A 14,709-nucleotide genomic window follows, 5' to 3' on the forward strand; every position below is an offset into this window, starting at 1 on the left:
TGTTGGGATTCCTGCAATTCTGGCCTTCTGGCATTGATACTGCTAAGAAGGCACCTATATTTTTCTTCTGGAGGAGTGGAGATCCTGCAGCCCCCTCTGGCCTATGACTAATCAGTTGGACTCTTCAGCCTCTTCTATGGAGGGCAACTCAGAAGGGACCCTTGCTCAGTATTGCCATGCAAATGTGACACCTTCACCTGATCCTAAAATGTGGCAGGAACAACATCAGAGGTTTTGGACAGGTGAACTTGGAACCCATGGGCAAAATTTGAGCTGAATTGACTCACATGCGGAAGGGAGGACGGTAGCCTGTTTGGAACTCATTTGCAATTGAAGCAGGCTTTGCTCTGACTCTTTTAACTCAGCCACAGTATTAGTATCCAGGCTTCTGGGTTTCTCGATCATGTAGGGACAGCAGGCTGGATGGCAGACTGTATCTAACAAAGGAAGGATTTCTAGTTAAATGGACCTTGGAAAGGGTCAGAATGACTAAATAGTACATTGATTCCTAAGGCTTCAGCAGCCACAGGAATGGAGAGGAGACCTGGGAAATCTGTCCCCCAGATCTTGGACTCTTACCTGGAGGTTCTCCTGTGGGATTTGATAGACTGAAGGGAGGTTAGTTTTACTCATGTCTACTTTTTTCACTCACAGAAGAGGAAAATGTGGCCCTGAGTTCCTTTTGTTTTTTTCTTATGAACTTTAGACCTAGTATCTATTCATATTGCTGTCTGTTTCCCATTTGGTGTCTATCCTTGCTATGATAATTAACTGGCATCAACCTGGTTAGACTGAGCCCAGCTTGGCTGCAACGACATTAACGCATGCATATGTCAGCACACTTCATTACACATTTTAAATTTTCAAGGATCCTGTACCAGAAACACTTCGAAGTGAATGTGAGATTAAACAAAATTGATTTTCTACCACTGTTTAAGCTTGAAGCTAAGTAACTGTGTGTGGTCTTCCTGGTGCTTTCTTCTTTCTCATGTTTGACAATACATCATACAGTTAGTCGTGATCTGGGGATTACAATTACAGTGAGCTGTTATTATCTTTTACTTAACTGAGGTGCAGAACTGCTGGATGTAAATTCAGACTTTTATTTAAATAGACACAGTAGGGTCATAATACATATTGGTATTATCATTCTCTTCAGACTCAGAAATGTATATATTTCCCTTTTTTCATGATGTGGAGCTGCATCTAGTGCCATTTGAGTAGTTTCTTTGAACATTTAATAATGTTTCAGTTTTGGACAAAACTGGATTTGTACCGTTTCTTCACATTCTCCATTCTCCCTAAAATGAACTTTTAAAAGCTGAAATAAGCCGAAGAAGTTAACTCTGCTTCTCTCTCCACAGATGCTGCCAGACCTGCTGAGTAATTCCAGCATTTCTTGTTTTTATTTTAAAAGCTTGTTTCTGCAGAACTGTCAGTTTAAAATAAAACATGAGCCAAAGCATGGAATCTTTGTGGAATAGAACCACATATGGGACCTGGTTCAACCCTGGTCTGTGATGAATTGCCAAGATCACATTTGGGATGCTACAATTGGTATTAACACCCCTGGGCTCAGGGATGGGAAAATATCAGCCATAGTTCCCACTACTGATGACTATACACTAGCACCTGCTCTTAAATGCAGGTGGATGGGTATCAGGTGAGTCCTGGATTGGGCTTGGTTGTGATACTTAATTGACCGAGTAGTATCGTCAATGTCCACTCTCATACTAAGATTGGTCACTTGGGCAAGGTACGAGAGGGCAAGCCTGTGAAGCCATATCCCATATTGATTCTGCACCTTCAGGAGAGGGCAGGAAATTGAAAAAAAGAGTTCTTAAAGCGAGGAGACAGATCAACAAGTAGTCTACATAAATATGCTGAAGGGAAAGGGACTACAGCATAACAGTCGTGCACTTTAAAATATATCTTCATTAGTAACTATATTGAACTCATAGGCTGGATAGTTAGGTGATAATTCACTGCACTGACTAGTTGACTGGATCACTATCAATGTAACTTTTCTATTTCTATTTTATTGATACTACTGCGGTTACTACTCCTCTGAAATTTTCTGTCTTGTTCCTTGCAATTTCCAGCCCAGGGAACCATGACCTGCCATAGTTATCATCTTAGAATTGTTCAGAGGGTTAAAACCCTCAGCAAGAAAAGAGTGGTGCAGTGGTTAGCACTGCAGCCTCACAGCTCCAGTGACCCGGGTTCAGTTCTGGGTACTGCCTGTGCGGAGTTTGCAAGTTCTCCCTGTGACTGCGTGGGTTTCTGCTGGGTGCTCTGGTTTCCTCCCACAGCCAAAGACTTGCAGGTTGATAGGTAAATTGCCCCTAGTGTAGGTAGGAGAATTGTGGGGATGTGGTAGGGAATATGGGATTAATGTAGGATTAGTATAAATGGGTGGTTGTTGGTTGGCACAGATTCGGTGGGCTGAAGGGCCTGTTTCAGTGCTGTATCTCTCTTAGACTCAAAACCTAAAGAATAGTCAGGATGATTACAAGAAAAGTCTCTTAAGGGCATGCATGGGTATAAACCCTTTAGGAGCAATACAAAGGGAGGAGGAATAGTGATAGTAACTAGAGACAATATCAGAGCAGTGGGCAGAGAATATTTAAATCAAACAGTTATCCAAACAGAGTCCCTTTAGACCAAGCTGAAGAGTAGCAAAGGATTATTACTAGGAATGCAATACAGACTAGAACAGTAAAAAGGAAATTGTGGATGTGATTTGTAGACAAATTAGAGAAAAATGTATCAATGATAGAATTATAATTTTAGAAGATATTAATTATCCAAAAATAACAGAGGTTTTTGAGATAGACAGGATAAGTTCTTTTGAAATGTCCTCAGGTCTATTTTCTCAGCTAGTATGTTGCTACTCTAACAAGGAAGGAAGCAACACTTGACCTTTATCTGGTGTTATGGAGAGGTGGGAAATGGTGTACTGGTTTCTATTTGTCACCTTCCGACTGACCAAGGTAGTGGTTTGTTTAAATTATTGTTTCAGCCCCTGTGTTTTGTTGGTCAAATAAATTGATGGTGAGAGGTTTTCTTGTGAGTTTAAGAGTAAATATTTATTAAACAATAATCACCCAAAATGTTCGCAACACCACCCACAAATGCGTTCACTCTCTCTTGCACACTCAAAAAAAATAGATAGAAGCTAAAGAGTAAGAGGCATTAAATGTTCAAGGCGTAAAAGTCTGCTGTTTTCGGGGAAAAAAACATGTGGGATCCTCTTGGAAGATAAGTTTTAAAGTTGCAGGGCTGTTTGCTGGTCCTCTTGCCCTTGCTTGGTTGCTGAAGTCTCCTGGCAGTCAATACTTTAATTTGAAGATGGTGTTAGTATTTCTTAGTTCAATTTTCACAGCTGGAGGAGTTGTTCAAAAGGTACTCTCTTATTTCTCTGCTGCAGTTGGTTGCCAACTTGTCTCAGCAGGGTTCAGCTGTCTTAACTGGAATTGATCTCTCTCTCTCAGCCTTGTGCTGGAATTAAAGATGGCTTTTGATGTTCTATCTGTTGCTGGAGATCCCAGACTGATGTTCTTGATGTCTGATGACTCCCCTTTGTTCTGCAAAAAGGTTACTTTTAAAAGTAAATTCATAAAGCGTTGGTTTCGCCCATGTGACTTTAGGTTTTTTGTTCCTGAGGGGCTATACAATGGCGTCTGATTTCAGCCCATTTTTGAGAAGATTAGGGTGTTCACATCTTATTGTAGTGTTTGTAGCTGGAGACAGAGTGTCTGCTAATGCCTTTGTTTTAGCTCACTTCTGGATAGCTCCCATTCATGTGTCATGAGCTGTTCAATTTCAATGCAGACGGATTAATGTTTTTCAATTCTAGCAGTTGGGGGAGGGGGCCTGAGTAGGACTGGAACAAAGAATGCTCGACATATCCTGCAAGCAGGACCCTGAGCTTCCAGTTGCTTGCCATTTCAACACTCCCCCCTGCTCTCATGCTCACATCTCCGTCCTGGGATTGCTGCAATGTTCCAGTGAACATCAACGCAAGCTCGAGGAACAGCATCTCATTTACCGATTAGACACACTACAGCCTGCCGGACTGAACATTGAGTTCAATCATTTCAGAGCATGACGGGCCCCCCATTTTACTTTTATTTTGAGTTATTTTTCTTTTTTACATTTTTTACAACCATTTTTTTAATGTTTATTTCATTTCATCTTAGTTTGTTCAGTTTGCTTACCCACTATTTTTTTCATGTTTGGACTTGCTGCTGTTCAACCTTCAGTCCGTTAACACCCTATTTGTACTAATGCTTTGTCTTTCAACACACCATTAACATATTGTTTGCCTTTGCTCCATGACCTTTTGGTCAGCTATGTGGTCTTGTCCAATCTACACCTTCTCCTTTGTTATCTCTTGCCCCACTCCCGCTTTACTTGCTTATAACCTTTGGCATTTCTAATATTTGCTAGTTCTGAAGAAGGGTCACTGACCCGAAATGTTAACTCTGCTTCTCTTTCCACAAATGCTGCCAGACCTGCTGAGTGGTTCCAGCATTTCTTGTTTTTATTTCAGATTTCCAGCATCCGCAGTATTTTGCTTTTAGACCTGATAGTAGTGCCTGCACTATTCATTTTACTGACATTTTATTGCCTTTCTTTTTGCTCTAATGCATTGATCCTGCTGATTTGTTGCCTGTAATCAGTCAGTTTTATCTGTGGGTCTGGTACTTCTAGGTGCAACAGTGACACAATTTTGACCATGGCCATGCCACTGGGGATGCCACTATATTTTCTGATTCTGGAGGAGGAGGAGGAGGTCGGTGAAAACATGAGGCTCAGATGTGCTTATAGCTTAGTTGCTCTTGCTGCAGCTACTCTTACTTAATGATACATGTGGGTAGAACACAACACTCTTACCTTGAGATATCAGGGAAAATCTGTCTTAGAAGGCTGCAATTCACAAGAAACCTGACCTTTATTCTAGTTCCAGGACTGGAACAACTCTATCAGTGACTGTTGAAATGACCACTGCCTTGAACTTCAGCACTATCGACTCCTTCCAAGCAGCAGTTGGCGATATCTGCTAAATGTCACAACTAGCACCAATGCATCAAGAAGACCACAGGTGCCCTGTTTCCAGTGAAAACTCCTTCATCCATTTTCTCATGGAAACAAGGCAACAAATGAGAGAACCTACACTTCTATCATATGGCTGAGTTCCCAAAAGTGAATTGTGGATTCCACCCTCTTCTTAAACAGAAAGAGCTACAAATCCATTAATGGGAAAGTGGTCAGGGATCATATACACAGAATCGCACATGTCAATGGCTGCTACCCGGTAACAGTCACAATGAGTAAATAAACCGGGCAGAGGTCTTGCAGCTGATATGCACAGTGAACATGCTGCCTGGGGTTTTCTGGCTGGGCAGCACATTGAGAACTGACTGCTTGTGGTGCCCGAAGGCACAAATCTCACGACACGTGCTTATTTGATGGATTTGTGGGTGGGGCTGCACAATCTAACAATTTTCACTCCTTCATGCCAATTATGCAATATTGTTATCAAGTGCCTTTTATCAAGCACATGTCCTGTTCCTCCTCTTTACCTATATATCTAAAGTGTTCAGCATGCTGAAAAAGTAGAATACCAATTTCACAAACTTGTTGGGAATATAGATCTTCTTCGCTGTTTTGATTTGTTTTAATGTAATTTTAGAATTTCAACTAATATATATTTGCTCCATAATTTTCACTGTAAGATTGTATAGCAAAATATTTTCAAATATAAGCTGAACTACTAAAATATAAATAAACTGCACATATTGGAATAAAAGCAATTGCAATTAGTTACATGAAGAAATCTCCAATGTGTTCTATGGAACCCCATTATAGCACTTTCCTGATCAATTTCCTCATGCTACTACAATTAAGTCATTTATGGTGTTATATTTGCTCTGTGACTCATGAGTATATTAAGCATCCAGAAGAACCAAGCCTTGTTCTGGGTGATGAACTAAGTTCAAGAAGCTCATAGTCATCAGTTATGTCAACTGCAACATCTGCTAGTCCATCATTTCCCTAGATGATTTTAATAATCTCTTCATTGGGCTATGATGGAAATATTTCAACTTGTTATGTACAATACCCAACGATAAATAGTCAGCTTTATTAACTATTCATCAACTGCAGTCCACTGGGCTTCCAGAATCATGCCAGATGTACATGAGTTTATATAAGCTATATAAAGCCAGAATGGAAAGATTTCCTGAATGCTTCAGTATGTGTGCACTGAGTTGGTTTAACTATAAATTGCATTCTTCACAACGCTTTCTCCAGATGGGATGAAGAGCATGCTCTGACATGCATAATTCCTGCGTTGAAAGTGCCTTATCGCAGCCCAAAGTTCAGAGATCCCAAATCTTAGAGGCACGTCAAGAAAGAAAGATTTGAATTTATATAGAACCTATCATGACCTCAGGATGTCCCAAAGCATTTTACAACAAATTATGTACTTTTGAAGTGCAGTCACTGCTATAATACAGAATATGCATCAACCAATTTGCGCACAGCAAGCTCTCACAATCAGCAATGAGAGAATGACCAGATAATCTGTTTTAGTGATGTCGATTGAGGGACAGGTATTGACCAGGACACAGGGAATAATTTCCCTGCTCTTCTTCAAAATAGTGCCATGGAATCTTTCACATCCACCTGTGAGGGCAGACAGAACCTTGGTTTAACATCTCTTCCAAAAGACAGAGCTAGTCAAAATGGAGATGTCACATAATTGTAATAATCACAGAATTGTTAGAGCACTGAAGGAGACCATTCGGTCCATTGTGTGAGCAATTCACTCAGTGCCATTCCCCTGCCTTTTCCCCATAATCCTGTACATTCTTCCTTTTCAGGTAACTACCTAATTCCTTTTGAAATCCTCGATTGATCCTGCCTCCACTGCACTCTCAGGCAGTCCATTCCAGATCCTAATAACTCGCTGCGTGAAAAAGCTTTTCCTCATGAAGCCATTGCTTCTTTTGCCTTAAATCTGTGCCCTCTCATTGTCGATCCTGCCACAAGTGAGAATGGTTTCTCCCTAGCTACTCTGTCCAGACCCCTCATGATTTTGAATACTTCTATCAAATCTCCTCTCAGCCTTTTCTAAGGAAAATAGTCCCAATTTCTCCAATCTATTTTCGTAAATGAAGTTCCTCATCCCTGGAACCATTTGCGTGAATCCTTTCTGCACTCTCTCCAATGCCTTCACATCTTTCCTTAAAAGCAACACCTCGAACGGGAGACAATACTCCAGCTGAGGCCGAACTAGTGTCTTATATAAGTTCAACATAACCTCTGGTAGGAATTTCTCTACCTGGTTAACCATAACCCATGAATCGCTGTAGATCTATTATGTACCTTGGCTCTGGGAAATTTTTTATCGCCTTCATCTTCTGTGGATCTATTGTGATTTCAGATCCATCAATTATGTGGCCAAGGAACCTCACTGTCGCATGTGGGAATACACACTTGTCATTTAATGTGAACCCTGCCTCTTGTAATCTGTGTAATACTGCTCTTACCCTTGCGTCATGCTCTTCTTGGTTTGCTGCATGAATCAGAACATCATCCATGTGGCAGATGATTCCCTCCACGCCTTCTAGGATTGTTGAAACCATCCACCAGAATGTCTATGGTGCCAATGCAATACTGAATGGCAATCTTTTGAAGCAGAATCTACTGAAGGGTGTGATAAAAGTGGCGAAAAATTTAGACTCATCATCTAAAGGTAACTGCCAGAACCTGCTATTTGCGTCCAACTTTGTGAATATGGAGCTTTTCCCCAATCTTTTGTCTGTCATCATCGGGTGAATTTCTCTCTCTCTACCACTTTTTTGAGTTGGGTAAAGTCCACACAAATCTTAATGGACCTATTCGGTTTCCTCACTGGGACCATCCTAGAACACCACCAAGTGGGTTTTGTCACAGTGAAGATAACTCCTTGGTTGAGCTTGACATCAATTTCCTCCTTCACCTTTTCTAGGAGTGGGTGTGGAACCTTTCTTGGTATAAATAAACATTCTGGTTCTGTCTCTTTGTTGAGGGTAATATGGTATTCCATTTTTAATTTACCTTAGCCCTTGAATAGTTTGGGGAATTCCACTCTAACATCACTGAGCTGTCTCTCCTGTCCCCCGATCTCTTCCACCCTGCATAACAGCTGTAAGGCTAGGCACACTTTTTTACTAAGGTGCAAACCGGCTTGGTTCCTAATAACATAAAGGGTTTCCGGGATGGTGTTGTTTCTGTGTGTTAAGGTTGTCTGTATTTCTCCCACAACCTTTAACTGAATCCCTCCTGGCCCTGTATAATTTTATATTGGTTTTCCTAAGCCTTTCTTTCCTCGGCCAAGGTATTTGATCAGACAGGATAGAAACCTCTGCTCCCATATCTAATTTGAATGTGGTTTTATTTTCTCCCACTAAAATTTCAGCTTCCCAGCAATCTTTATTTTCTTCCCCTATACTTCTCCTAGGAAGGGAGTATTAATTGTTTGACGCTATTATATTTCCTCTACCTTTTTACCTACCTGCAGCATTTGTTTTCTGCTGCGACAGACCTGCTGAAAATGCCTCTTTCTCTCAGAAACATTCAGCTTCCTGGGCTGGGCAATCTTCCCGCTGGTGCCGCTCCTGGCCACACCTGCTGCAATTCAGCGTTGCTGCCTGTAGGTGTCTTTACTGCCTCTCGGGCTTTCTGGTGCCATTACTCTCTGCCTTCTGAACGGACCCGACTGATTCCAGAATTTTAAAGGCTGGGTTCTCCCGATCCCCCTGAACTAGTAGTTGATTACTCTTCCGCATTTCTGCCTGCCTGCTCAATAAAATGGCTTTTTCAAAGTTAAGTCTTCATTCGACTGAAGCTGGTTAGACAGTGCTTCATCTATAACCCCGACCAGTAATCTGGCCCAAATCAGTTCCTCTTGCAGACTCCCGTAGTCACAATCCTTCACTACTTTATACAGATCATTAATAAACAAATCAAAAATTTCACCGACTTTCTGGTTGCTTAGTTCTCTCCACTATTACATTTCTCCTGATCTGAAAGTATCCTTCTAATGCTTTAATCACCTCGCCATATGGGTTTTCTTTTTCGTCGATACCCAGGGTAGTCAGAATATCATCCGCACTGTCTCCCATGGTGTAAAGCAAAACACTGACCTGTTCTATGCCTGTTTGTGCTATTAAACCTGATGCGGAACAGGACATGTCGAATCTTCAAATACATCTCGGTCACGCTTTGACCTGGTTGGGCCTCGCCGCTCGCTCAAAGCTTTATGGTAGTGGTATCAATTTTTCCATGTTTCTTCGAAGTCTTTGATTGCTTCTGTTTTCTTATGCTGGGAAAGTCATTTTTACCGCTGCCACCATATACTATCTTGTCAGTGTGCTATTAGTATTGAATGCGGAAAGTAGACTCTGGGTCAAAGTAACAGGAGTTTATTTACAGGGGTCTTCTCACTAGGGTATCTACATGAACACTGAGCAGCACAAGGTACAGACTCGTGACATCACATCCTGTGATGATGCTTAAGGTCTAGATACATAATCTACCCGGCAACAGTTTATGTACATTATACTACAATTACTTCCTCCCTTACACTGACCCTACCTAATAACTTATTATTCCCTACTCTCACCTTATTCCTGTTTTCTACTTTTGTATGCTGGTGCCCAGCCCCCTGTCAATTTAGTTTAAAACCCTTCCCACCGACACTAGTGAACCTCCCTGCGAGGACATTGGTCCAAGCCCTGTTGAGGTGCAATCTGCCCCTTTTGAATAGGCGCCTCCTGCCCCAGAACTGGTCTCAATGCCCCAAGAATTTGAAGCCCTCCCTCCTGCACCATGCTTCAAGCCACACATTGATCCTTCCCATCTTTCTATTTCTACTCTCACTAGCACGTGGCACTGGCAGTAATCCAGAGATGAGTACGCTTGAGGTCCTACTCTTTATTTCCAGCCTAACTCCTGAAAATCTGACCATGGGACCTCAATATCTGCCCTTGCTATGCCATTGGTACCAACATGCACCACAGCTTCTGGCTCACTCCCATCCCCCTGCAGAATATTCTGCACCCTCTCAGTGATGTTCTTTATCTTGGCACCAGGGAGGCAACACACTGTGCAGAACTCATGATAATGGTTACAAAAATGCCTGTCTGCCCCCCTGACTATGGAATCACCTAAATTAACTGCATTTCTACACTTTGCTGCTCCCCTCATGTACAGTCCCTTGCCCATTTTTTTTTTTAGTTTTTAGAGATACAGCACTGAAACAGGCCCTTCGGCCCACCGAGTCTGTGCCGACCATCAACCACCCATTTATACTAATCCTACACTAATTCCATATTCCTACCACATCCCCACCTGTCCCTATATTTTCCCTACCACCTACCTATACTAGGGGCAATTTCTAATGGCCAATTTACCGATCAACCTGCAAGTCTTTGGCATGTGGGAGGAAACCGGAGCACCCGGAGGAAACCCACGCAGACACAGGGAGAACTTGCAAACTCCACACAGGCAGTACCCAGAATTGAACCCGGGTCGCTGGAGCTGTGAGGCTGCGGTGCTAATACTGCGCCACTGTGCCGCCCGCCATTGGTGCCGTTGCCTGGACTGCACTCCTTCAGGATGTCGTCACCCCCAGCAGTCTCCAAAGCTGAGTACTAGTTTGAGAGAGGCACATACCCCGAGATTCCTGCACTTCCTGCCTCTTCCTACTCTTCAGGATGGCCACCCACCTACTATCCTGAACTCCTACTGTCTGTGGGGTGACCAACTCCTGGAAAGTACAATTCAGGAAACTCTCCTGCTCCCTGATGCTCCGCAGTGATTCCAGCTTCCCTTCAAGCTTGGAAATCCTGAGCTGAGCTGAAGCAGCTGGAAGCACCTCCTATACACGTAGCTCCCCAAGACACCTGAAGTGTCCTGAAGTTCCCACATGGCGCAGGAATTACAAGCAACATTTCGTAGCTGCCCATGCATGATCTAAATGAAAACCCTCTATTCCCTTTTTAAACTATCTATTCAATACCCTGTTTAAACAATCAATTATAATTAATACCTCTAGTCCTGCTCTGTGTTTATACTCTTATCACAACACTTACTGTTGCACTCCCCAATTGAAATATTTTAAATTTCCCAGCTCCGAATTTGAACCAATACCCTCCCTTCTGGTTTCTCTCTCTATATATGGTAAATTAAAAAATTCGCCTTAGTTTTCAGTTTTTATACTAATGAATCGATCAAGTCTTATTTTATATTTGATTAACTTAGATTAAACTAAAAGTTTACCAGCATACTCACCCCGGCTGGCTTTCTGTTTCCCCGCACTCTCTTTTTATTTGTGATGTCACTTTTCAATTTTTGATTTGCCTCTGAACCTCTGTCTCCTCTCTCGCTTCTTCTCTCTGAATCTCTGAGCTTTTGGTGCGCTTTTTAAATCCTCTCCTCTCCCTCTTCTTCTTTCTGAATCTCCAAGCTTTTGGTGCACTTTTTAAATCATCTCCTATCCCACTGCTTCTGTCCATATGAACATAATAAATAGGAGCAGGAGTAGGCCATACAGCTCCTGGAGCCTGCTCCCCCATTCAATAAGATCATGGCTGATCTTTGAGCTCAATTCCACTTTCCTGCCCATTCCCCATATCCTTTGATTTCCCCTAGAATCTAAAAATCTATTGATCGCAGCATTGCATATACTTAACGTCAGAACATCTACAGGCCTCTGAGGTAGAGAATTCCAAAGATTCACAACCCTCTGAGTGAAGAAATTCCTCCTCATCTCAGTCTTAAATGATCAACCCCTTATCCTGAGATTATACCACCTAGTTATGGACTAGGCAGGGGAAACAGTCGTTCGGCATCTATGCTGTCAAGCCTTTCAGAATAAGTTTCAACTAGATCACCTCTCATTCTTCAAAACTCCAGATGCTATAGACCCAATCTACTCAACCAGGTACGTGATGAGAAGGCAGTCAGAACAGAGAGTCACAGAAATAAATGACAGGAGTTTAGCTCCAAAGACCTGGATGCAGTGCCGCCAGAAGTTCAATGACCATGCAGGAGTGGTCAAGGTCAGTGAATGTATCTTCAATGCCATATCCAGCCAACAGCACCAGTAGCTCAGTCCATCACTCTTCTACCAATAATCTCCAGCAATCAGGACTCATATCTCATAGAGTCATAGAGTTATACAGCACAGAAACAGGCCCTTCAGCCCATCGTGTCTGTGCTGGCCATCAAGCACCTAACTATTCTAGTCCCATTTTCCAGCACTTGGCTCGTAGCCTTGCATGCTATGGCATTTCGTGCTCATCTAAATACTTCTTAAATGTTGTGAGGGTTCCTGCCTCTACCACCTCTTCAGGCAGCATATTCCAGATTCCAACCACCCTCTGGGTGAAAACATTTTCCTCAAATCCCCTCTAAAACTCCTGCCCCTTACCTTAAATCTATGCCCCCTGGTTATTGACCCCTCCACTAAGGGGAAAAGTCTCTTCCTATCTAACCTATCTATGCCCCTTATAATTTTGCATACCTCGATCATGTCCCCCCTCATCCTTCTCTGTTCTAAGGAAAACAACCCTCGCCTTTTCAGTCTCTCTTCATAGCTGAAATGCTCCAGCCCAGGTAACATCCTGGTGAATCTCCTCTGCACCCTCTCCAGTGCAATCACATCCTTCCTATAGTGTGGTGCCCAGAACTGTAGACAGTACTCCAGGTGTGGCCTAATTAGCATTTTATACAGCTCCATCATAACCTCCCTGCTCTTATATTCTATGCCTCGGCTAATAAAGGCAAGTATCCCGTATGCTTTCCTAACCACCTTATCTACCTGTGCTGCTGCCTTCAATGATCTATGGACAAGTACACCAAGGTCCCTCTGACCTTCTGTACTTCCTAGGGTCCTACCATCCATTGTATATTCCCTTGCCTTGTTCGTCCTATCAAAATGCATCACCTCACACTTCTCAGGATTAAATTTCATTTGCCACAGCGCTGCCCATCTTACCAGCCCATCTATATTGTCCTGTAATCTAAGGCTTTCCTCCTCACTATTTACGACACCACCAATTTTCGTGTCATCTGCGAACTTACTGATCATACCTCCTATATTCACGTCTAAATCTTTCATGTACACTACAAACAGCAAGGGTCCCAGCACCGGTCCCTGCGGTACACCACTGGTCACAGGCTTCCACTCACAAAAACAACCCTCAACCATCACCCTCTGCCTCCTGCCACTGAGCCAATTTTGGATCCAATTTGCCAAATTGCCCTGGATCCCATGGGCTCTTACCTTCTTAACCAATCTCCCATGCGGGACCTTATCAAAAGCCTTACTGAAGTCCACCTGGACTACATCAACTGCTTTACCCTCATCTACACACATCTAGTCACCTCCTTGAAAAATTCATTCAAGTTAGTTAGACACGATCTCACCCTGACAAAGCCGTGATGACTATCCCTGATTAATTCCTGCCTCTCCAAGTGGAGATTAATCCTGTCCCTCAGAATGTTTTCCGATAGTTTCCCTACCACTGATGTTAGACTCACCGGCCTGTAATTACCTAGACTATCCCTGCTACCCTTCTTGAATAATGGTACCACATTCACTGTTCTCCAGTCCTCTGGCACCTCTCCCGTGGCCAGAGAGGATCTGAAAATTTGTGTTAGAGCCCCTGCTATCACCTCCCTTGCCTCACATAACAGCCTGGGATACATCTCATCTGGGCCTGGGGATTTATCCACTTTTAAGCCCGCTAAAACATCTAATACTTCCTCCCTTTCAATGTTCATATGTTCAAGTATATCGCAATCCCCCTCCCTGATCTCTACATGTACATCGTCATTCTCCACAGTGAAAACAGATGAAACGTAGTCATTCAAAGCCTCACCTATATCCTCCAGCTCCACACGCAGATTGCCACTTTGGTCCCTAATGGGCCCTACTCTTTCCCTGGTTATCCTCTTGCCCTTAATATAATTATAAAACACCTTCGGATTTTCCTTTATCTTGCCTGCCAATGTTTTTTCATGTCCCCTCGTCGCTCTCCTAATTACTTTTTAAAGTACCCCCCTACACTTTACTCCTCTAATGCCTCCGCTGTTTTCAGCGCTCCGAATCTGCCATAAGCCTCCTTTTTTTTCCTAATCCAATACTCTATATCCCTTGACATCCAGGGTTCCCTGGACTTGATGGTCCTACCCTTCACCTTAACAGGTACATGTTGGCTCTGAACCCTCACTATTTCCTCTCTGAATGACTCCCACTGGCCTGATGTAGACTTTCCTACAAGTAGCTGCTCCCAGTCCACTTTGGCCAGATCCTGTTTTATCTAATTGAAATCGGCCTTCCCCCAATTCAGTACCTTTATTTCTGGCCCGTCTTTGTCCTTTTCCATAACTACCTTAAATCTTAAAGCGTTATGGTCACTATCCCCGAAATGCTCCCCCACTGGTACTTCTACCACTTGTCCAGCTTCATTCCCTAGGATTAGTTCCTGTACTGCCCCTTCTCTTGTAGGACTTTCTATGTGCTGGCTCAAAACGCTCTCCTGTATGCATTTTAAGAATTCCTCCCCCTTTAAGCCTTTTGCACTAAGACTATCCCAGTTGATATTAGGGAAGTTGACATCCCCTACTATTATTACCCTATTATTTTTG

This window comes from Heterodontus francisci, chromosome 8 (assembly GCF_036365525.1).
Source record: "Heterodontus francisci isolate sHetFra1 chromosome 8, sHetFra1.hap1, whole genome shotgun sequence".
In the NCBI taxonomy this organism is placed as follows: domain Eukaryota; kingdom Metazoa; phylum Chordata; class Chondrichthyes; order Heterodontiformes; family Heterodontidae; genus Heterodontus; species Heterodontus francisci.